We start from the raw sequence: 23,375 nt of genomic DNA on the forward strand, positions 1-23,375 counted from the left end.
TTTGAGGTGTTCACGCGTGAAGTCAGCAGGGAGGACTGTACTTTGGGCAAAGCTATCCCATTGTTGTGCATGCTAGAGCACCAACTGAAGGCGGTGTCTTCAACGTTCCGAGTTGATTTTGAAAAACAAGACACATATCATTTGGTGGAGAGCTTATTAAGCAGCCTAGTTGACAATGAAAGGCTTAAAGCAATACATTCAGAACAACATTACATTTGTGCCACTATTCTGGATCCCTGGTACTAAAAGGCACTGGCCAGCAATGCTTTCATTCCTTTTTATGAAGCAGATGTTTCCAAGTACAAACATTGGCTAGCTCTGTCAGCCACTCGGTTCAAAAAAGAGAGGCAGGAAATTGAAGGAACCACTAGTACTACTGAAGCAGCAGGCCATCCAGCGTCAAGGTCCACTTCTCTCACAGCCGTTACTGACAGAGGCAACCGTATCATCATCAGCACCAGGCCCAGCCATAATATTGTTGGAAGCTCATCATGGGTTTCTCGTTCCAGTGTTGATGCAAAGGCAACAGATGGTACGCAAAGTGGAGCACCCATGGAGACCTTGAGTGGATGGTGCAGGCCTATCTGGATGACCCAACAGAGGTCTTCTTTGATCAGAACCCATTGGTGTATTGGTATGGGAAAAGGCCTCAATGGCCACTGATCACCAAGCTGGCTATAAATTATTTGGTTTGCCCACTCGCAAGCTTGTCTTCTGAACGTGTTTTCAGTGCTGCTGGTGCCATTGTAACTTCAAAAAGGACCCGCCTCTCGCCCAAAAATGTGGTGAGGTTAACACAGATCAAGATGAATCAGCACTTCATATCACCAGATTACAAAATATGTGAATCCATGCAGGAAGAAGAAGACACCGACTTAGGTGACGGAAGTTCTTCTCTCTTAGCTGAACTACTCCAGGTTCAATTCACAGAGTTTGAGGAGGAGTTCTATTTCCCTGACACCTAGGCTTGAAATACTTACTTTTTTTTATCCTTATTCACTTTTATTTCTGTGTGTCTTTCTGTGTTTTGCAACTTTTAGCACAACAAAACTCTAATCACAACAAATCCATCAACAGCACTGTCTTCGTCTTATTTCCACATTGAAGGTGATGCTGTCTGCATTCCTGAAGTTCACAAGTTCACAACTCAGTCATGCTCCTCTGTCCTCCTCCTCAGACTCCCCCTACCCATGGCCGGATTACGCAGAATCAAGAAACTGTCGCTATGCTGACTGTTACTTCTGAAATTGACTCGAGAGGCTGCCCTGTGGCCCTTCACTAAAGAATAATATGCTGACAAAAAGTGGAACAGGTAATGAAGGATGAGATGGCATATAGAGTAGACAACACTGGCTGTCTGCCTCTGATGAAAGCAATTGCTGTTTGTTTGTTGTGCATGAAATGAATCCTATGTGTTCTGTTATTATTTAATCTTTAGCTCACTAAATGTACCTCAAGTCTACTCTGTTTTTACCTTGTTTAATACAAATTGTACTTTTACTGCAGGGGCCACTACGTTGCATTTTTAAAATGGAAAATGTCCTTGGACTCACTTTGTGTAGACTGTGACGGCATGAACAAAGTTGGGAAAGGTCTATAGCCAAGTGACAAACAATGATTAGATAATTTAGTTTATGGTTTTTTGAAAATGAAAACCTGAAATGAACGGAACGGGTTCTGTATTAGAAGCTGGTCAGATGATCGCAGTTGTCGAGTAGGTTTGTAGAAGACAAATCTATTCTGCAGGTAGATCGGGCCTAGCCCATAGAGGGCCCAATGAACAATGGACAGCAATCAACAGCTTGGCAACTGGTCCACATGTCTGTTGTGAGGTGGATAGTGTGAACAGCACTCTTCTGCAAAACATCCCCAATCATCACCAGCACATCGTGATGTAGTGCTGGAACCGCAACTCTGGCAAAATAGGACTGGCTAGGAACCTTCCATTTAGGGCAGATTGTTGCCACAAATTCTAGAAAACGCACCCCTTCCACGAAAGAAAAAGGGAGAAGGTCCAGCGCTTACATTTTAGCCAGCATTGCATTATACAGATGTGCCGTTGGGTGGTTGCATTCAAATGGCGCCTCCGACCAAAACATGCTTTTACTGGTTGTCTGGACCGTTTTCATATGTGATGATGATCCAGACTTCTTCAACCCAGTTAGTTTCATTGATGTACTTTTTCGCATTGGTGTCTCTACCAGACTCTTACTGTGCCTCCTAGATGTTGCTGGGGTAGAGGGTGTGGGTGCTACCACTGTATTGCTGCTGCCAGGGGTACTGTGTTTACCAGAAACAATGTCTCTCGTTTCTTCACCTCCCCCCCTACAAGATCAGCTCCTCGTCATCAGATGCAATATCAATGGATACATTTGGATTTGTACTTTTGGCTTTCCGGATGTTACCTCGGTGCGCCTGCCACTGGATAATGTTGTTGTTTTCGGAGATGACCTCTCTGGTCTCCGGTACCATAGTTGGTAACAAGCTTACTCCGACTAACTACTTGTTTACAAATCGAACAAATGACTAGGTTTTCCACCTTTTTGCTAATGCTAATGAAGTCCCAAACTGGGGAGTTAACATTTCTGGTGGTGGTGGAGGTGCTACTTTCAATGCCAGATGAAGTGGAGGATGGGCGTGGTGGAATTTGACTCTGTTGTGCCATTACAGCACCACTACTTGAGGTAATGGAGGTCGAGCTGGATGGAGGTCCCTGCCAGCCCTTCTGATGAGAAAATATGGAAGCTGTAGATTGTGTTGCTGTAGTAGTTATCTGTGTTGGTGGTGGTACCAGTGGTGCCACGCCGCACACATCCTGCACAGCAGCATTTCGGGATAGGGTAAAAATGTCTGTCTGCTGCATGCCCGCTGGGGCTGGAGTGATGACTGTGATTACTGGGTCGTCATCGTCAGACTGTTCAACAGCAGCAGAATACACCACTTCTACTTCTTCTTCGTCATCACCCATAACTGAATGCCTTGCAGGAACCTCCCTTTTAGCTAGCTTTGTCGGCTCATGGCGTGCCTCCCTCTCAGACTGCATTGGTGGGTGCAAATCAAAATCTAGATCATCATAAGGAAGGGGGCTTGAAGAAGAACTTGTACTAGCCCTCCTTGTCCTTTTTCTTGCTGGGGATCTGGAAGACATGTCATGGAGGGCAGCATAGTTGTATCATCATATTGGTAAATATTCATTTCATCTACAAATGTATTACGTCAAGGTTTCATGGATTTGCAGGGACATAACATATCTTGTATACATGGAGAATTTATACATTACATTATTGACATTTTCATAGACATCAGAACATGTTGGTGGTTAGCCTTTACCTGTTGATCATCATAGATCTATTTTAGTTAACATCAAATGATAGACATCCTTTGATTATACACATCCGAGCATGTTGGTGGTTAAGCTTTACCTGTTGATCATCACAGATCTATTTTAGTTAACCTCTTGGCTGCTAAGGCATTATTACGGATCTTATTTAATTTCCATTGAAATCAATGGAAAGTCCATGACGAGTTACCCTTGTCATTAGCAGCCAAGAGGTTAACATCAAATGATAGACATTCTTTGATCATATATACCTGGAAATTCAATTTGTGGATTGTTTTCAAGAACAAACACGATATTCACATGTCAGGTACAAAAGTTATTTTCTGAAAATAGTACATATATTCTTTGATTACCGTAGGACTTTAAAAAGTAAACCACGTGCATAATGTGGAGTACTTTTAAAAGAGTGGGATAGACACATAACTTAGATGGGGATGAGCAGAACAGAAGTGACTAAGGATATTTCTTATATCCTGTGTGAAATGTAATTCAATACAGTATAGCTAAACCCTATAGTAAAAAGAAGAACATGTTATTAGACCAAATGGTAACATGATGGTGAACAGGGTGCCCAGGAGATATTTAGAATAAGGGGAGCATAGATGATGTAAGTTTGTCGAGATGTACTTACGGAATTTCAGAGAGTCCGGGACTCAAAATTTGATGTAGCGTAGATTAAATAGGTCAGTCGGTAAAGGCAGCTTCTCAAAGTCTGGAAGTATGATATGATTGACGACGATAGTGAGAATAGTCATAATAGGCATCAAATCATAATTAAGATAACCTAAAATGTATTGGGTCTTATGAAAAAAGATTTAAGCTATACATGGGATGGACTGCATAGTGAACCGTTAGGTATTTTCAGATTCATCTAGATTATGCGCTCAATAAAGCAGCTATAGGTATAGGCATAGCAGACTAATAGGTAGTGTTATCACAGATAAATCGAATAGTGTATAGGTGACTTATATACATGGATAGGATCAAACAACAGTGACAATAGAGAACATGATAAGGTTACCTTAAGATGTAAGAGGATGTGGTTCTATATCGTGTCATATGATATTATGACATCAGAAAAGGAAATATAGTGAAGATAGCTCTAATTCAGATCGTTGCTTATATTAACATCTGTTGAACCAAGAATATAATAAGGTATCATGGACCAGATATATTTCACATGTATAGACAAATCTCCATATAAATGAATAAATACATTCTCAGTATACAGTTACCTCCACAAGGATGACTTCCTGCGAACTGATGGTTGGGTGATGAGAGAGATAAAGCAGGAAATGAGCATTTTATCTAGGGATATAAGATAAGGGGGTTTAGTATTATTATTATGCAATATATTGCATCTATAGTGCGATAAGGCATGCTGTGTATTATTACCTCCACAAGTAGATAAAATATCCGGAGGTGAGCAATAGTGATATCTGATTGTCAGGACGAATATTTTATATCCATCTAGGAATGAATAACGAAAAAGAAGTATGTGATTAACACATTTGTTCGAAAATTAAAAATTATTTTCAGTTCGACTAGATCAATAATTTAAGAATTTACCTAAAGGTAAAGTAGAAAAGGTGTCCCACGAGAAGGAGATTCTATGAAGGATGATCTGGTCATAACATTGTCTATAAATAACATATGTAATAAATGAGAATTACCATAGCTCTATAATATGTTTAGCATAGTAGAAGAAGCCGAAACAGATTTGCTGACTAGCAAGGAGAGAGTACTTTTACATATAATAAGGGTAAGAGATCGGCATATAAATTTAGCTTTGCTGTGAAGTAACGTATTTAGTTTGGCTAAATATATATAGAAAAACGGGCGAGAAAACCTTTAAGACTAGAAACGACTTCTGGAGTTTCATAGTTAAACGAACTCACCCGAGGGTTTTGCTAAAGATGGTTTTGCTCCTGGTATGAAAGGACTCGCAACGGGAGCCGACCGCCAAAAAACCGCACACCGGTATGCTGGATGCAAGCAACCGTGTGACGGCATGAACAACATTGAGTTTGCCAATACCATGAGGATGATGATGAGTCTTGATGATCAAAGTTACATAATATCTTTACAGTCACTCACTGAGATGGATGGATCATCATTGTCTGTTTACGGTAGAACTATGGCCATTTCGTGAGTGGCAAACGGGTAACCAAGTCAACAACAACCACAGCAGAACTACATGTCTGTCTAGTCGTGGCATGGAGTGGTCGAGCTAGTTTAGTGTTGTTATGCCAGAGTACAGACAGCAGTTCAAGTAAAATTGCAGCTATGTGACTTGCTGTCTAAAATTAGATCTGCTTTGTCTGTCTGTGTCAAAGAGGTATGCTACATGGAGGTTGGTTCACTCAGTGTTGCCTACCATTACCGTCTGCATGGCCCTGACCTGCTGTGTGCTAATTATTATCCTTGAAAAGGAGACTCAGAGTACGCACTTTAGAAATGATGCTTGTATGTAATACTGTCGTCTCTGAAAGTGAAAGTATTATTTTTGCACTACACACTGTACCGTATATTTTTCCTCCGGGGTGTTTTAATATCCCTTCCCGTTTTTCCATCGACAATTACAGGCCGCCTTTTACCTCAGGCTTACCATAGCAATCCGTAATTCTGCATCCGCCAGGCAGGCAGTGGAGAGCGTGGTCACCAAGATTGATCGACGAAGCGTCAGATGAAATGGAGGAGTACCGCGAATAGGAGGAATGGCTAAACTCTTGCAACTTCCCAAATTGAACATGACAACTACAACATACAGTTACAGTATCCTCTTCACTTCACCTTATCTTTTAAATAAGCTTTTTCTTCATTTGTTGTTTGTCTATGTTGTGTTTTATTTTCTCTCTCCACAAAACTTTCCCAAAAACCCCCATTCCCATCCAATTTTCAGACCCTAACCTTCTTTCCCCGGGCAGTGTGGTTTTCATTGAGGTGTGACTAAATGACAACAATAATTCCACACACTTGCTGGGGAGGATAAGGTCAAAAGCAACGGAAAAACAATTTCAAGGCAGGTCAAGGAATCCGAGGATATATTCTTATTCTGCTTGACACACACCCATGAGTATTTGCAATTCAAATCAGAATTTCATGTGCGCTATCGAGTGGATTCATAATCAGCAACATCCTCCTGCTACACGTGATGAATGCTTATGCTGCTGTGTCCTTCAATACTATTTCTCGTATTAGCCATACTCCATGCAACTAGTAGTTAACTTTTGATGGAATACTTTAGCATTGCTTAGGTTACAATTTATGGCACTGTTCTTGTGTACTGTACTATCTATCTTACTGTTCTAATGGTCCTCTCAGGTCACACAATGTTTCATTTCCTTTTTTTTCACATGCTGCTACTGCCAGTGTGCACCACTACTACTACCACCACACCGATGACATTTCATCCGTCCAGGATTCCATAGCCAACCTTAATCGCCATTTGCTATGCAGCCAGCCCTGTGCCTAGCCCTATTCTCAAACACGAATCACAGGTAAGATAAGCACTTTGGGGGGGGGAGATAATGGAGTAGGAGGAGAGGAGAGACTGACGGTAGTACAGGTAAAGTAGTAGGACAATTGAATTTACTAACTCTGTCAGTGGCACTTTTGTACAAATTTGGGCTTTTACTTAGACAATTTGGATCAGGCAGCCAGTTAAGTTTCAGGAAAACAAACGTACAGTTAACGCCCCTGTCTCCCCCACAAAACAGTAAAAATGTGTATGCTATGTTTAAGTAGAAAATAAATAATTATTTTGATCCATAACAAAAATAAACTATCCCGCAAGACCCGACCTACCCCCCTCCCTTACTCCAACCAATGTCCATGAAATCAAATGTCCCCAAAAGTCCAAAAACCCCAACAGCGCCATACCGCTGGAATATTGCACTGACTGTATGACCCAGGGGCAGCAGAGGAGGATGCAGCTGTTGTGGATGTTGATTGCAACTGCGAGTCATCCTCCTCCTCCTGAGCCACCAGCCACCGATATTCGGCAACAATTGCCTCCAACTTCCTTTGCCAGGCCCGGATAGCCAACTCCTTCCTTGTTAGTTTAGAAGGAGTATCTATATGAAGAAAGAAAAACATACTGTAACCAATACTCGTTAAGATTAACACAAAATAATTCAACAGAAAGGTGTGTCACAGTAGCATTAGCAACTTGCAAGAACAGTACATAACATTTGTGGCATCTATCTATCTAACCTCCACATTCGTTGGCCTCTGCTCTAACATTAGTGGTAGTTTAAGGAATCCTACTAGCACTATATGGACTCACTACATTAGACTCAGACAGTACACCAGTCTTCCTCTTCTCTCTTGTTTACCGAAATTAGTACGTAAATTTGTGGAAGCCGGCGTAATGCCAGCGCAGTCAGCTTGCACCCAAGAAAAACAGACGCAAGCCATGATGACGCAGACTTGCGTTACTGTTACCAGTCCAGTACATGCAGGTGGTATAGCTCTTACTTTTCTATTACGGGTGGCACTGGCCATACTCTGTTACAAGGGCTACTGCTCAATTTATTTAACTTTCACCCTGCCCTGCCCCTAACTACTACAAAAGGAAAATGAACAAGATAAGTAATATGACCATCTATCCCTTCACAGGATATTTGCTTATATAAGGGATGACTTTAGGTGCTTTGTTTTTATTGATTGAGTGAACACTGATAGGCCACACATGAATGACAGTTGAAAAAAAATTATTAACAGAGATAGTGAGTGGTCCCTGTAATCGCCGGAGGAAGGCACTTGTGAATTGTGACTTGACTTGATAATGTGAACTATACAATATAGATACACAATATATGCTGTGCTTGCAAACTACTGTTAGTCAAGGGAGTATTCTGAAAAATTACAACTTCTACTTTCCTCGGCTTTGCTACTCTGGCACGGACGTGTGGTGTTACATGCTCTTCAAAGTAACAATCTTCATCCAGTGACCATCTACTCTGTCTACATACACCTATGCTATCTATGAGGAAAATATCATCCATGCATCCATCCATTCAAAGTAAATGTCAATCATTCTTCTTAATCTCTCAACTGGACAAACCTTACTTTTTCTCACCGAAAAACACCTTTTTTATTTTATTTTGTAAACCGTCAGCCATGCATCCATGCTTGACTTGCATTTGAATTTGAACCAAAGGATTTATTGCGCACAGATGCAATTTCTGTTTCACCCACCCAGGCAGTCCTCTTTTCTTTCTCCTTCCACCCATCCTTGCTTCAGCCTTCAACCGGCCATGCATTAGATTCCCAGCCACCTGTTCCTGCATTCAAAAACACTTAATATTATTTGCCAGTCATTAATTTAACTTGCTCGTCCTTCCTTACACCCTTCTTTCCCTTTTTGTTCATCCCATCCATCAAGTTCATCTCTGATTTGACTTGTCTTCTCGACAGCTGAGTTCAAGTCAAATTTAGAGGAGGCCATTGGTCACTCGTCAACTCCCGCCGCTAATGCTATTGCTAATGCGAATTCAAGGGTGACTGTCTTCTACCTGGTTGACAAAAACTTAGTTCTAAATTTGTAAGTCTTGTTAGCGGTAAACGGTACTTGTACTGTACAACATATACACCCCTGCAGCCAACCTACTCTGCAATCTCAATAAGTAAGGAATATAATAGCTTACCACTGCCTGCCACTACCATGGCATCCCCCACAGAATTTCCTGCTGGCACCGCATCCGCCCCTGGAGTGACCACCTCCGCGCTGGCCCCGGCACTGGTAGTGGGCTTTGCCGATGGTGTTACGCCTAGAAAATACATTTAATATTTTTAGATGCCATATACACCACTCCCTATTTTGTCTAGGAATGAAAAAATATGTTACTAAATAAACAAATTTAATAATTTGACTCTCTAGTCTAAACTGAAAATTCCCATTTCGTAAGGGAAGGGTGTTTTTTATTAATGCTTAGCCATAACATGCTACACCTTTTGGCACAACTGATGAATGCTTGCTTTTTAACATGCACAATTTTTCTCATAACAGATAGAAGCTTCATCCCTCTACGAACAAGAGCAATATGTTACTCGGAGTCGTCATCATCATCACCAAGACTTTAATTTCCAACCAGGTGGGAGCTCTCCCACAATTAACGTGTAAAATCAGCCACTGTTGAGTTTTCAAGAATTCACCATTTATCTTATATGAAGTTGATTTTAATAAATGTTTTTATATAATGCACAATTGAAATTTAATATACAGAGTACACACAGAGCTAGTTGTTTTACTTTTAATAAAGCTTTAAAATTTACATAGACTCTGTGGTTTTTGGTCATAAGCGAGTGAAAGAAAGGGTTTGCAATTTGCAAGCATGAGTACGCGACTCTGAGAGGTCGGGACTCTGACTTTGTTATCTTATGTTCTGGGTTGTATAATCATTGGGGATCATCGCTGCATTCAGGAGCTAAATAATGACTCTGACACACTAGCTAGTCAGTAAGGAGATTTGGGGTTCAACCTCTGTTATGACTGAGGTATGTGGAAAGTCTAACTGCGCCAATTATCACCAATGCCCTATTTCTTGTCTATAGTTCTGTTTGTGCAGAACAGTAGTAGTATGTCCTCCTATCCAATCAAAAAGTAAACTAGCATCTTATTCTTGGTGGCCATTGACATTTTATTGTTGGGAATTGTCAAAGCATAAACATTAAGAAGACTTCAATAGACATTATGGACAACCCGGAGGACTGCACTCCGTGCCTAGAGCTATTGCTGAATAGGAGTTTTGTTTTAACACCTTTTGCCAACTGTGCAAGCTTAGCTAGCTACACAGACAGACTAATAAAAGAGTCATAGTAGAGGCAGGATAAGAATTTAGAAACAGTCTACAAGAAGATCAAACACAATTTAGGAAAAAATTGAATTATGATGAACGTTTGGAATAAATTGGTGCTGTAAAAGTTAGGGAAGTATAATTATTATTATTAACAGGAAAATGTGCTGGGGCCAGCAGAGGAGCCCTCAGAGGAGCCCTCGGAGAACCGATCCTGGCCTTCCTGCTCCGCCGGCGCCGCTAGCTCCTCTGTCCTCTTGCCCCTGGGAGGAGCTGATATACATGAAAGAAAGACACAAACATGAATATTTGTTGTCAACCAAATCAAACATTTCAAAACAACGATAACAAATTATTTCGGGGAAATAGCCAACAATTGCACTAAATGTATTGACCTATCTGAGGTGGTCTACTAGGATATTAGTATTTCTGGATTCGCGGACCGTCTACTTGGAAAGTTATGTAACTCACTAAACCAACTACAAAAAGGTTCTATTAGGGCTGGTAGGCAGCACTCCGCAGCACGTGAAGTGATAGACACAGTCCGCCATGATTGCAGACCACTAAAAAGTTTCCTACTAAATAAACAGCATTAATATACCAAACTATCAATCCACCACCACTATCTCCTCTTAGTGGCAGGAGTACAAAGGAAGGACTGGACTTGAGTCTCTAGTGTCTAGCATTACGCAGTTCGGTAAAGTACACTCATACATAATCGCTCAGGCCAAATGAGCACAAAATTGAAAACAAGTAAGAATATTCGCACCGCCAGTGAGCAGGCGAGCACCTGCAATCACAGAAGCTTTTGAAACATAATTTACCTGCAATGTAATCTCTAGTGTCTAACATTACGTAGTTCTGTAAAGTACACTCATACATAATCACTCAGGCCAAATGAGCACAAAATTGAAAACAAGTAAGCATAGTAGCACAGCCAGTGAGCAGGAGAGCACCTGCAATCACAGAAGCTTTTGTAACATAATTTACCTGCAACATTCTTGCTCTTCGGAAAAAAAAAATATTTGCAATATCATAACACAGAGCAGAAGACAACAAAGTACTGATTAAATAGCTACTAGTACTCACCAAGCCCAGGGGATCTCCACCCGAAGCAGGTTGAGCAGGTCGTGTTCCCGGTCCAGTATGTCCAACCACTGAGCGTCACCTGGTTGTAGGTGTGCCGGACCCCAGACTCCCGATACATGGCCCGGCACACCTTACTCCATAGCTGGTGACGCTCCCGGAGGTTGTACCCTGTCCCGGGCCTGCCGCCCTCTGCGACAGTCTTTGGGACGTGGCGCTGCACGAAGAAGTCCAGTGCGGCCACCTCCACCTCCACCGCGCTGAAGATCACCTGAAGATTCAGATTTTTGCCGGCTCCCTTTGTCATGGTCCTGGACAGTTAAAGGAAAATAAAATAGGAAAGAATAGAGAAAAAGTAAATAAAAAAAAGAGAGTTAAAAAAAGTAGTTTTAAAGTAACGAAAATTAGAAAAAACACAAAATATAGATGTACAAAATAGAGTGATAGATAATGAGTAAAAAAGATTTTAAAAAGTTCAAAAAAACAAAGGATTACAAAGATTGAAGGAGGATTGAAAAAGCATGCCCAGAACCATAGCAATGAAAATCAAGATGGCCGGGCCCATTGCGACCACGTGGGTAAGTTTGCGCGATATTTCCCCCGTGAGCACGCAAAAACAGACGGGAACGCGCAATTGCGCCTCGCACGTAGGAAATGCATAACGCGAGCATGCAACTAGTGCCCGAAAATGGAAATAGGCAATGCGAACAATGAAAACAAGATGGCCACGTTTAAACAAATCCAGCGAACACGCAAAAATAAAAACATCTGCAAGTTCGCAAAAGTTCTCGGATTTTGCGGACTGCGAGTACGCTTTCGGACGAATTTGTGTACCCCGAATTCGCAAAATTTGCCTATACTTAGTGATATTGAGTGATGAGCCTTTCCGGTATCCGGGTGTCTGGGTGCACAAAGAGCCACAGACTGTTGTACGTGCCAACTATCGGACTGCTATAGTTAAGCTTGCCAAAAATTGTTGCTAGGTGGATACAGCTCCCTTTTAACGTTCGCAGACAGGGTGGTTCTGGTAAAAATGGTGGTCCTCCCGAAATTTCTGTGTTTATTTGTCAACATACCCGTTATTTTGAAGCAGCATTTCATCAATCTGCTGCGCGGGATATTGATCACTCTGATCTGGGGAGGGAAAAAGCCACATATCAAGTGGGAGGTTTTAACGCTGCCATACGAAAATGGAGGTTTCCGTGTCCCAGACATGAAACTGTATTATCTGTGTGCGCAAGCAAAGTATGCCTCATATTGGTAGAATGTGCGGCCTTTCACACCACACGTTGCGGTTGAAGTGGGTGCTATACACCCAATACCGTTGAAAGCAATGGTGGTCAATGACACCACGGTCTTCAAGAAGGAGGAGATCGATACAGTACACTGCACAAAACATGCTTGAAGGGAGCTTGAAAAAAGGGCTGGGAGATTGCCCTTGTATGCGGCGGCTATGCCTCTACTTCACCACGGTCAGATATCTGTGACATGTGAAGCAGGGGCTTTTAAAATTTTACAGAAAGTAAATAAGTGCATTATGGGAGATATGTTTCCAGGGTCGGAGTTCATTGGATTACAGGCCTTCCTGGGCAATGGGATAGGTTCGGCTATGGATACCTTTATATATAGCTGACTATGGGCTGCAATTAAAGCCTTATACCCTGGATATCCTGCTGAGCCCCCATTCTTGCGGCGCTACAGCATATTTATGTTGCAAAATCCAGGGCGGAAATTATCACCTGTTAGTATAATGCCTGACAAGCTGATGACGTGGATGAGAGTGTGGGCCCGTTGGCTAAATGGAACGCTATTTTGCCACAGGTGCTGACTGAAGATGACTGGGGCACATGTTGTAAATTGACTGGACAATTCACGGCTAATGGGAATTTGCGCTTGATTCACTATAAATATGTTCATCAAATTTATTATACGCCTGCGCAGCTTATTAAATATAGGTTGAGGAATTCTGATAGCTGCAAACACTGTGGGATGGAATCAGCCGATTTTCAACATCTGGCATGGAGTTGTGGTGGGGGAGCGGAGTTCTGGGGGAAAGTCACTGTCGCATTGAAGACTATGGTGGGGGAACCTTAAATTGTACCATGCTTGTCTGCCTTTTATGCAATATCCTGTATCTTAAACCATGTAATCGCAGGCTGGTGGCCTTGGCGCTGCTGTTGGCCAAGCACAGGGTTTCTCTGCATTGAGATGGAAGGCCTGCGCCCAGATTTCCACAATGGCTGAAAGATGTTGCCTTTTGTCGGGAACAGCTTTTGTGTTATTGGGAAGAACTGCCAAGAGCCTCCAGACCTGAGGATATCTGGGGACCGTTTACAGAGTATGTCATGGCTCGCCCTGACTGATGGTATTCTGTATGCTTATGTGATGGTTTATGATGAATTATAATATGTCTGATGTTCTCTGCCAAATATGTCTGTACAAGGAATGCGCCTCTTTGTCGCTGAACCGATGTGTAAATCTGTACTCTGTACTCTGCACTGCATTATTGCTGAATATGTCTCTTGACGTTTTTTCTTGTGAAAACTGAATCAAATGATGCATAACACATCACAGCGAGAGTGATGAATCTGCAAATGCTGTCCATCAAGGACTGCGTCGACTTTAAGGTTTGAACCAATAAATCAGTAACAACAGGTCCACTGATTCACTTGCTTGAAAATCATGACATTGGAAGACTTCAGATCCAGAAATTCAAGAATGAAAACTGGAGACAGTGTACGCACCAGGACATTCTGGATTTCAGGCTCACCACATCACTCTCAAAGTTCAGAAAGGAACTAAAGTCTTTTCTCATCTATGATCACCTCAACTGGCATCGATAAGGACCTCCCAGCTCCTCTGTCTATGAGCCCAACTATGAAGAAACTCTGTCCCACTTAACTCTCTCCATCCTTCGTACACTCTGAATTGCTCCCTAGTCACCTGTGAACTAAAATAGTTTCACTTTCCTATTACTATGTAATGCACTGCACTGCGTTTCACATTTTCTTTTCACATAAAATTGATACATATTTTGAGGAGGCGAGGAGTAAGATAAGGTAGACAGTAAAATACCCAACAATATAAATCCAGTTGAAGAGACCATCATAAACAAGGGGAAGCATTTCTATAGATCAGGACTTGTTGAGGAGTAGCTCAGAATGTGTAGTAAATGCCTGGAAGGTCTTTGCAGCAAAAGTAGCAAAATAATAACAAGCATTGGCAAAGCCAGTATGTCTTGTTTTTTATGGCCTCTTTGCTAAAATCTTTTAGCAATGCTATTCAGCAGCATCAAGATGGAAAGATAAAAAATGGAAGGTACTATTATGGAACCATGCTATTTTGTAGGCACAAGTATGTTGCATTGCGCAAGCATGCCTACAAAATGTTGTATGTTTGCAGATATCAGATGGAATAGTAGATTTAAAAAAATAGAATAGATGTAGCACAAAAGTGCTTTTAAGCTGGAAGGGGAGAAAGAGATCGCCTGGGGGAGCAGGAGTGTGGAGGGAAGCAATGGGGAGCGATTGGGGAAGATATCACTTATGGCAGAAGAACAGAAGTGTAGAATCCAAGTGGTAGAGTAGCACACAAAGATGCATGAAACACATAGAGGGGGAGGAAACACAGGGGCAAGAGAGGGCAAAATGGAACATAGCAGAATATGGAAGAGAACTACATGAGAGTCAGCTGGAAAACACATGCACTCACATTCAGTTCCCGAAAAGTAGGTGGTTACAGGAAGTAAAGATGCTATGTTCCTGGGGGATGGAAAACAGGAAAGGAAGTTAAGCTCACACAAGGAAATTAATAATGGGCAAGTTGAAAGTGAAAATAAAGCAAATCAATGGGAAGCAGTGGGCAGCGTCTAATACCACTGCAAGTTTACCATAGGTCTTTTCACAACCAGACAGATTGAGCTGTGTGGTAGACGAGACCCAAACAATCCCAGATCTGGAGAGAAAGCACTGTCTGGAGATTTATATTAGGCAACCCTTATGTGTGTTAAATACCTACTTTTCTGTGCAGCCGCCCCCCTCTGCAGTAGGGTACGCTGAAAAGTAAAGCAATTGTGACATATTGTACAACACATATGAGAGCTTAACAATATTCCAAACAAAGGTGTAGATCAATTCTTATAGTTTATGGGACCATCTGTGCTTCTTTGTTTATTTATTTGCATGCTGTTGTGGGTTTTGCCAAAGCTCCCCTCAGTGATTTGTTGGGCATACTAAATTCCTTGCGGTCTCCTCGAAAGCAGGCAGACATATTGGATCCCTGACAGTGTAGCGTTTGTCCGCGTGTCCAAGCGGAGAGTCTCAAAAAAGATGGCTTGCCATCTTATTAGTGCTTGGTTCAGTGCCTAATTAGAGCTAATGGTTTCCAGTGTTGGCACCAGCACTTGTCAACACCAGCGCTTGTGACAGTGTGCCACAATGTGGTAGTGTCCGGCTAATTTACAGAGAGGACTACAACAACAGTTAATTATTAATTCAATATACGTTGTAAACTATTATTACCTGCCGCTCAAGTCATTCTTAAAGCTTTGGGGGTCTGTAATAGTCTGAATCGTCACACGTGTGGAAGGAGTGTGATGGTTAGTAGTTGTGTTGTTACTATAATTGGGCAATTTGTGGTGCAAGCTGAAGTGGCCTCCTGAGGAGAGCTCTGGCATTTTTTTATTTTTACAAATTAGCTTAAGCACTGGCTGGTTTTCTTGGTCCAGTGAATATTTACTTACGCACAATCCTCCTTTGGGATAGCTATCAAACATGCAAAATATTTCCAATGAAATGTATGCAAGGTACATTTTTCTCAGATGTTTTCATTGTGGATATTCTAAAATCCTGGCTGAATGGTACTATCTGGTGGCTCGACCAGCAGAACTCATCTTTGCATTATTGGGAATGTTTGAGCTCAAGCCCACCCTAGGGGAGAAGCTCCAGTCATCCATGGCCTGGCTATGTGGAGAGGTATAAGTTATGTTACACAATTATTATACAACACAAGTCCATCTAGGTGGTTAACAGTGGAGAGCACTGTGCATGTGATCCTTCTGTCCATGTTGGGTGAAGCAATTATCCCCTACATTTTACCGTACTTCTTAGAACATGCTATATTCAAGCGTGAGATGATAGTACGTGTAGTTAAAATGCAGCACATTCGCATTAATTTAGAAAGCAGCACAGTTTTTAATACAGGAAACAATATAATTTTAGCTTTTGTGAGGAAATGTGGGTGGCATTGGAATAATATTCCACAAACTTAATGCAGGGTGGTGTTGTCGATAGAGCAGCAGGTGCAGTTGCACTGGGCAAATGACCTTGAGAGACCCACCTCACCCAAGTATGACTTTCTTTTGCTACTAAACTGCGACTGTAAGAGGCCTTTGTTTCTTACTTGTCTGAAAGCACCCTCAGTCCTGCCAAGTGTCACGCATCAGGCTTGACACTAACACATTTCAGTGTGGTACTCCGCATTACTGCACTGAAATGCAATGTCACGCATATGCTGTGTGTCAGCTCTGTCACTAAAAACCCTGATTAAAGCTGAGCCGGTGGCAGCACACCACCTCTGACTTGCACTCGGCTGCTGCTAAAGTATCATGATTGCGCTTTCCAGTACCCGGGTGCGGCTCTAGTCTCACTATTGGCCTGACATCATAGCAGGAGACGTCACTTCACATCCTGCTGCCGGAACGCGGGGTTTGTTTTGGGAGTATATGTCAAAATAAATTCCCTTTGGGTTGTTTTAAGAAGAAAACACCAATTCTTACAGACTACTAAACAAATATCATTCACTCTTTAGGACCTTTCAGTTGGAGCAATGCAAAATACAACAAAAACAGTTCTATAAAAACAAAATGGATTCAATGTGACAATTTATTCATATAAAAACCAAGTTAAAAAACAAATATAATTTTTTTTCTTTTTTAAAAGAATTAGAATTTGGGAAAACAGCCAGTAAAAAACGGAACAAATCAAATACACATTCTAGAACTAAACCTAAGCAATTCCTAAAAGTAATACGGGAGGTGCAAAATCAAGGTAAAAATTCTACAACAGTTAGAGTGATCCTTGTTCATTGTATATTGCACTTCTCCCCTTAGCTTTGTTTTGGGAGTTACAAGGCATGTGGCTAGTTTGCGAGCAGTGCTACGTGGCCGGAGTGCTGCAAATAATCATGGCGCAGGCCGCGGTGATGCTCTCAGCGCTGCATGGTGCAGCTCGCAACAGCCCGGGTCACCGCCTGCTATCAGGGGCTGTATATTACCTCTCCCATGCTTAATTCAAATATATATCCACATTAGTCAGTCTGTCATAGGATGGCCCCACCGCCACACAGGACTCACAGGAGTCAGGACAGCTGATCGGCCTGGATGAGTCTACTACTTGGGCTTGGCTTAAAGAGCACTTGCCTTTTTTTCTCTTCCAGTCAACACTGGAAGCTCATGCGTTCCAAGCCTGGAGTCAAACTTTTCTCCTCACATTGCTGCTGCACAGGACTCATGGTGGTTAAAATGGAGCTGTGAGCACAGGCCGCAGCACACAGGATCTGCCTGCCCATATTCCTGCCAGCGGCCACCTCCGATCACATTGCTGTGCACTTTAGAGGGACCCCATGCTGCTGATGCACCAACCCAAGTGCATTGTGGTTTTACCTCTGTTTCTTCTGCATGGCGCGGGCAGGCCAAGCCCTGCATACCCGACGGTAAAGGCAGATCATCAGCAGTGCTTAATTTGTAAAATATTAAGTGCAGGTGCTCAAATTTTTCAAGGAGGCCACACACACACTGGCTCCACCCACTCGCTCGCCCCACCCACTTCATCTATTCACTTCACTTATCCACATCAAGAACTAGTTTTGCTGAACATGCCATAACAATGGGTAGAACAAAAATCTCCAGGTTGAAAGGTCAGGAAATGTGCCATGTGCATGGCCATAAGTATGCACGACACCACAGTCTATACCCTGTACTGTGCATCTGTGTGCAAGAGTCAGTCACTAGATGTGTGTCATTGAAGCACAGATGGGCCAAGCTGCGGCACAGCAAGATCCTGAGGAGGTACCTGTCACCCACAGGGGTGTAAATCTGAAAACGCCACACTTCCACCCAGAGAGGTGGAAGACTGAGCTCTACACACTCATGACATCTCACCTCCACATCCCTGGCCCACAGGATGCGCCATCAAGGCCCCATTAGCTCCTGAATGCACAGGCTGTCAGGATCTGACTTGCAGTATCAGTGCAGGTGCCGAGAAGTGATTAGAGAAGCTCCTGTCTGGAGTCCAGTGCTGACAGCCAGCGGACAAGGGTAAACTCTGAATTTGAAGCCCTGCTCTTTTCTTTTCTGATGATGCTTTTTCTGGAATGTCACTTACTCACACCTGACTGCCAAACCCCTTCTTCCTTGCTGCAACCGTACCCTCCAAAAAAGAAGCATCAATCAATGCAATGCACTCTCAGGAACGCAGGCTTGCAGTCGCAATATACGATCATAACGTAATGTCTCACAACCCATGCTCCCTAAATACAGCAGAAGTCTTGGCGCCACCACAGAGAACAAGACGTGATTCTTTGTGATATTATCATTTATACCATCTATGATTTTTAGGTGAGCCGCACCAATACCTATAGACACACGTTACAGTTGAGCTCTATTTGCAATTGCTGCTCATATTTAATCTCCTGCTTAATAAGGTCCTGTAGTGTAGTTCCTATATTCCCAATAGGCTCTTCGCATTGGAATAACATATTCTATAGATTAGACGTAGGACTGACGTTGACTAGGTCTCTATCAAATATATTAGACTTAATTGTGAGTGCCAGCTAGCTCAGAGGTCACTAGAAACTTTTTTGAATAAACAAGAAGCGATTCGTTTCTGACAACCGCTTAGAACATGACAACTTTGTTTCCCGAGATTAAAACATATCTTCAGAGCCACGGAAACAATAGATAATTATTTCACTCAGTCAATCGTGCATGCTTCGTTTCACCAGAGGTGGAGAGAAATAGAGAGACTGGCATTTTCAATAAAATAATTTATTGAACAGTCTTCTTTCTCATACAGAGGAAATGAACTGCTACAATCGTAATACTGGTTGCAAAGTACAATGCGTACAGTACGAAGAGTATTATAAATTAATACTGTAAAAGCATGATATGGTTTCTAAGCCATAAGATACATAGAATGCATACATTAATAAATAAAGACTAAAAGTACTCAACTGGTGCTTCAAAAGTATGCCTACCCCGGTGTACCTAACCTAGGTCTAGTACAAAGGAAGAAGTAAGTGAGGTGTAGCTTAGTTTCAGTATTCTTTTGCCAAGAACCTATCCAAGATTTCTTTATGGGTCTAATCAGCCTCGTACCTTGGTTTTAGAATGAAGGAAGTCTGGTATCTGTCTCTCAGGCTTGATTTCCCTACAACCCCCAAGGGTAGCTTGGAAACAGTGGAGCTGGATTTCTTGACAAGAGAAAAGATAGTGTCTCCCTAAGTGCCTCTGCTGGAGGGTCTGCTTTCTTCCACACTTGCTGTGGCGAGCTGTGTCGTGTGGGTAGATAGTCAAACTGCTCCAAACCACTGTGTGTTTGACTGGGCAAGTGTGGGCATATTTATACCTTGAAGGTGCCTAGTTTGACGTAAGGTTGGAAATAATAACGTCAGCAAAGACTTAGTTCTTTGAAAACTCCATGAGTTGTTGGATAAATTAATATTCAAGCAAGGGGAAGTCCCTGTCTGTTGAAGGCAGGTTTTTCGAAGAAATCATTGTGGATTTTCGGAACTAATGGAAGTAGCCATGCTGTATTTGGACTGCATAGGCTAAGTCTAAATATGGTTATGATTTATATGCCTATATAAGGATAGGGTGATTTATACCTATATATGGGCATGAACCGGGAAAATTACACTAGGGTTCCAAATTCATATACAACAGTCCTCTAGGTTATTCATCGCCATGCAATGTCCGGTTTTGTTTAGCATTACTCCAAATGGACAGGAACTAATTATTCCAGTATCCTCTATCTCAAGCTTCAAATCGGGTAAACTGTGAGAAAAAGTGGTGATGAATGTTCAAGGCAACAGCAAACCAAGCCTCTCCCTTACAGCCTCCTGAGAAATTCCCAGGTTAAGCAGCTACAAATTACTTCAAACAGAAACAGCACTAATTCATCCCTCTGCCAAACGATGAAGTGCCCAGGCAGCCAGAAATTAGCTGAGGTTGCGCTATTGTGAATTACCTGAAAGGGGCACAAAGTGCGTGCTAAAAATGTGCGGGCGAGAGTGTTAGTGGTATTTTTGTATTGGGCCTAAACACAAGTAATATAGCGTGCATTGTTTACATTCTGCTGTTTAAATTAGTTTCAAGCTCAAAAGAACAATTTTTCAATGTGAAACTACCCCTTGTTTTTGGAAAAAGTCATTCTCATTTTAACTTCATCAGTCGCCATGAGCTCTGGAGGCTTGTTCTCCAAGAAGCTTGCCTGGAGAGGGTAGTATTTATTTGATGTTGCCTTGTGTTGGCGAGGAAGCAGTGCAGGTGGAAACATGACACAGTCCGGGCCTTTGAGATGAACGCGCACATTTAAAATATCTGTAAGTGTTCAGGCACAAGTACTGTCTGATAATCATTCAACTGGTGATTTATGTCTAAGGTTACTACAAGAAGGGAGATGCTAGAGCCAGGGTTCCGACAGTAGACCAATTTGTGCTAGAAACACAAACATAGATAACCTGCAGGAACTTCTGTTCATACATGTGTCACTGGGTTAAGCCTAAAACTTGCAGCTGCAGGCAAGTGCTGGAACCTGCCCTTTTTCATTTTCAGAATCTGCAAAAAGAGAAATATGTCAGTTTACATATGCCGAAAAGCACTGGCACTGGCAATTTACTCTGGGTACCCATAAATTGGGAGGTCAGGTGTGGCAGAGAAAAGGGACCGTGGAGTCATGAGGTGCTTACCTTGATAAAGCTGAGTTGAGAGTTAACTTATACATTTATTTGCTGCAAAGAAATTGGTGAAGAGGACACACAATAGTAAATCTGTTCCAGATTAATTAATGACGATTTGTTGGAGTACTATCTACAGCCGACTTACCTGTGACCTGCAGTTTCCATGGCACTGGCTACATTAGATCACTGGCAAATAATGTGGTTTGATGAGCCCCCCACCCCAGGTAAAGAGCATCAGCATGCAATGCAAGTCAAAAGGAACAATTAATGGCCTGCTTCTGCTGGCGTGCGAGCGAGCAAGTTTTTAACAGAAAGCAGCTATGCACTTTTTAATTACTTTGGAGATATCGCATTAAGTTTATTGCCGAGACCGGAACTTGCCAAGCCCCAGCCTTGCCTGCCCGCAGCTCACCCATCAGCCCGCCCTCAACCGTATTAATTAACAAATGTTAAAGAAAATGCTCCTTGAAAGGCAGGCGTGTACTACTGACATCACTCATTTTACGCAGTCATCATGCCTGGACCTCGGTGGGCCATCATTTGAAGACATACCAGACAAGAAAGGAATCCAACCAGAAGGATGGGGACATAGGAAAGGTAGGTACATTTCTTTTGAATAATTATTAGGCTCATCTCACTGGGGAGAAAAATTCAATAGCCCCGGCCCTGTAAAAAAAGTGCAGGTGCTATGCACCTGAAAGCTCCTACACAAGAGGCACCAGACTTACTTTCCGTCCAAAACAGGTGAGTGCTCACATAAAGCATTCTATTGCTAAATACTGATTACAATTGTTGAGAAAACATGGTCTGCAAGTCATCAAAATGTTAAAAACTATTTTACTGTTATTAAATAGTTTATCGTTAGTCACAGCGACACAGCTCTCTGATTTTAGAGACAGTGGCTGGCCTTCACTCCTAGCAAGACTCAGCTCAGCAAGGAGGAATCGGTACAAAACATTTAAGAAACCATTTATACATATTTTATTTAATGTAGGCCTTCTTTCAATGTGCCATGTTTTAAAACTCATTTATGACAATTTTAGACCACTTGATAACACGGTTGATGTAGTTGGAGCTGCAGGTTTATATTTCAAAGTAAAAATGTTTTATTCTGTAGAGCTTTCTCCATTTTTGTACCTGCATTGGCCTAAAATACCTACCAGACTGCTGAAACACTGTCTCCCCCATCCCACAGCCATGCCTGAAAAACATCTCTGAAGTCTACAAGCATGAAGTGTTCTTTCAGGTATTTCTAAAAGCACTATTAATGCTTGTAGACTTGCTACATTTCATTTGTAAATAAAGCATGGCATACAATCTGCCCCACTTTATTATCAAAAGAAATTCAGCAAGTCTACAGGTAGAAAATGTGCTTTGCAGGACGTGTACTTTTAGAAACCCCTGAAAGCACACATCATGCTGGTAGATTTGCTACCTTTCATTTGTTAATAGGGCACAGCTGCGGGCAGATTGTGTGCCGTTGTAAAAGTAATCATGTTAATTGCAGCGCACACAGGCGCTGTGATTAACATGATTACTTTGAAAAAAGCACACAATCTGCCTTAGTTCCTAGTCCTTTTAAACAAAAGAAAAGCATAGAGATACATTATGTACATTTCAGAACCAATGAAGACACATCCACAATGGAATTTTACAAGCAGATGCAGGTAAACAATGAAGTACAAAGGAAAAGTTTCAATTCTGAGGCTGGGCACACACTATCTACTACTCAAGGTTACTCGAATGTGCCCGCCACCAGAGAAGTGGGAGAAGGCCTCTATATAGTGGGAAAGGTATGCACTAAAAGGGTAGTGTATTCATTAATAAAGTGAATCCCCGCCTCGAGGAAATTAAACCCAACTGAGGCCTCTTCTCAGGAACAACAAAGGATTAGTTTCGATTATAACTCAAAATGGCACCCATATAGAAAATGGCACAGCAAAAGCTAACTTACACAGAACAATGCGCAAACATGAATTATTCTATTTCACCAGTGCTCACTGTCCAGGCATGCCATTGGCATTACAACCCTGCTGGAAGAGGATCCCCTGGACATTTTATTTGTCACAGAAACGAGGCTTATCTACAGACCTCCATGTCCTAGCTCCAAATTATTGGAGGCAATCCCAGACATACTGGCCCGTCTAGTTCTCCGAAAAACCCACATGACTATTTTGGGTGACTTTAACCTG

This window comes from Lissotriton vulgaris, chromosome 6 (assembly GCF_964263255.1).
Source record: "Lissotriton vulgaris chromosome 6, aLisVul1.2, whole genome shotgun sequence".
Lineage (NCBI taxonomy): Eukaryota > Metazoa > Chordata > Amphibia > Caudata > Salamandridae > Lissotriton > Lissotriton vulgaris.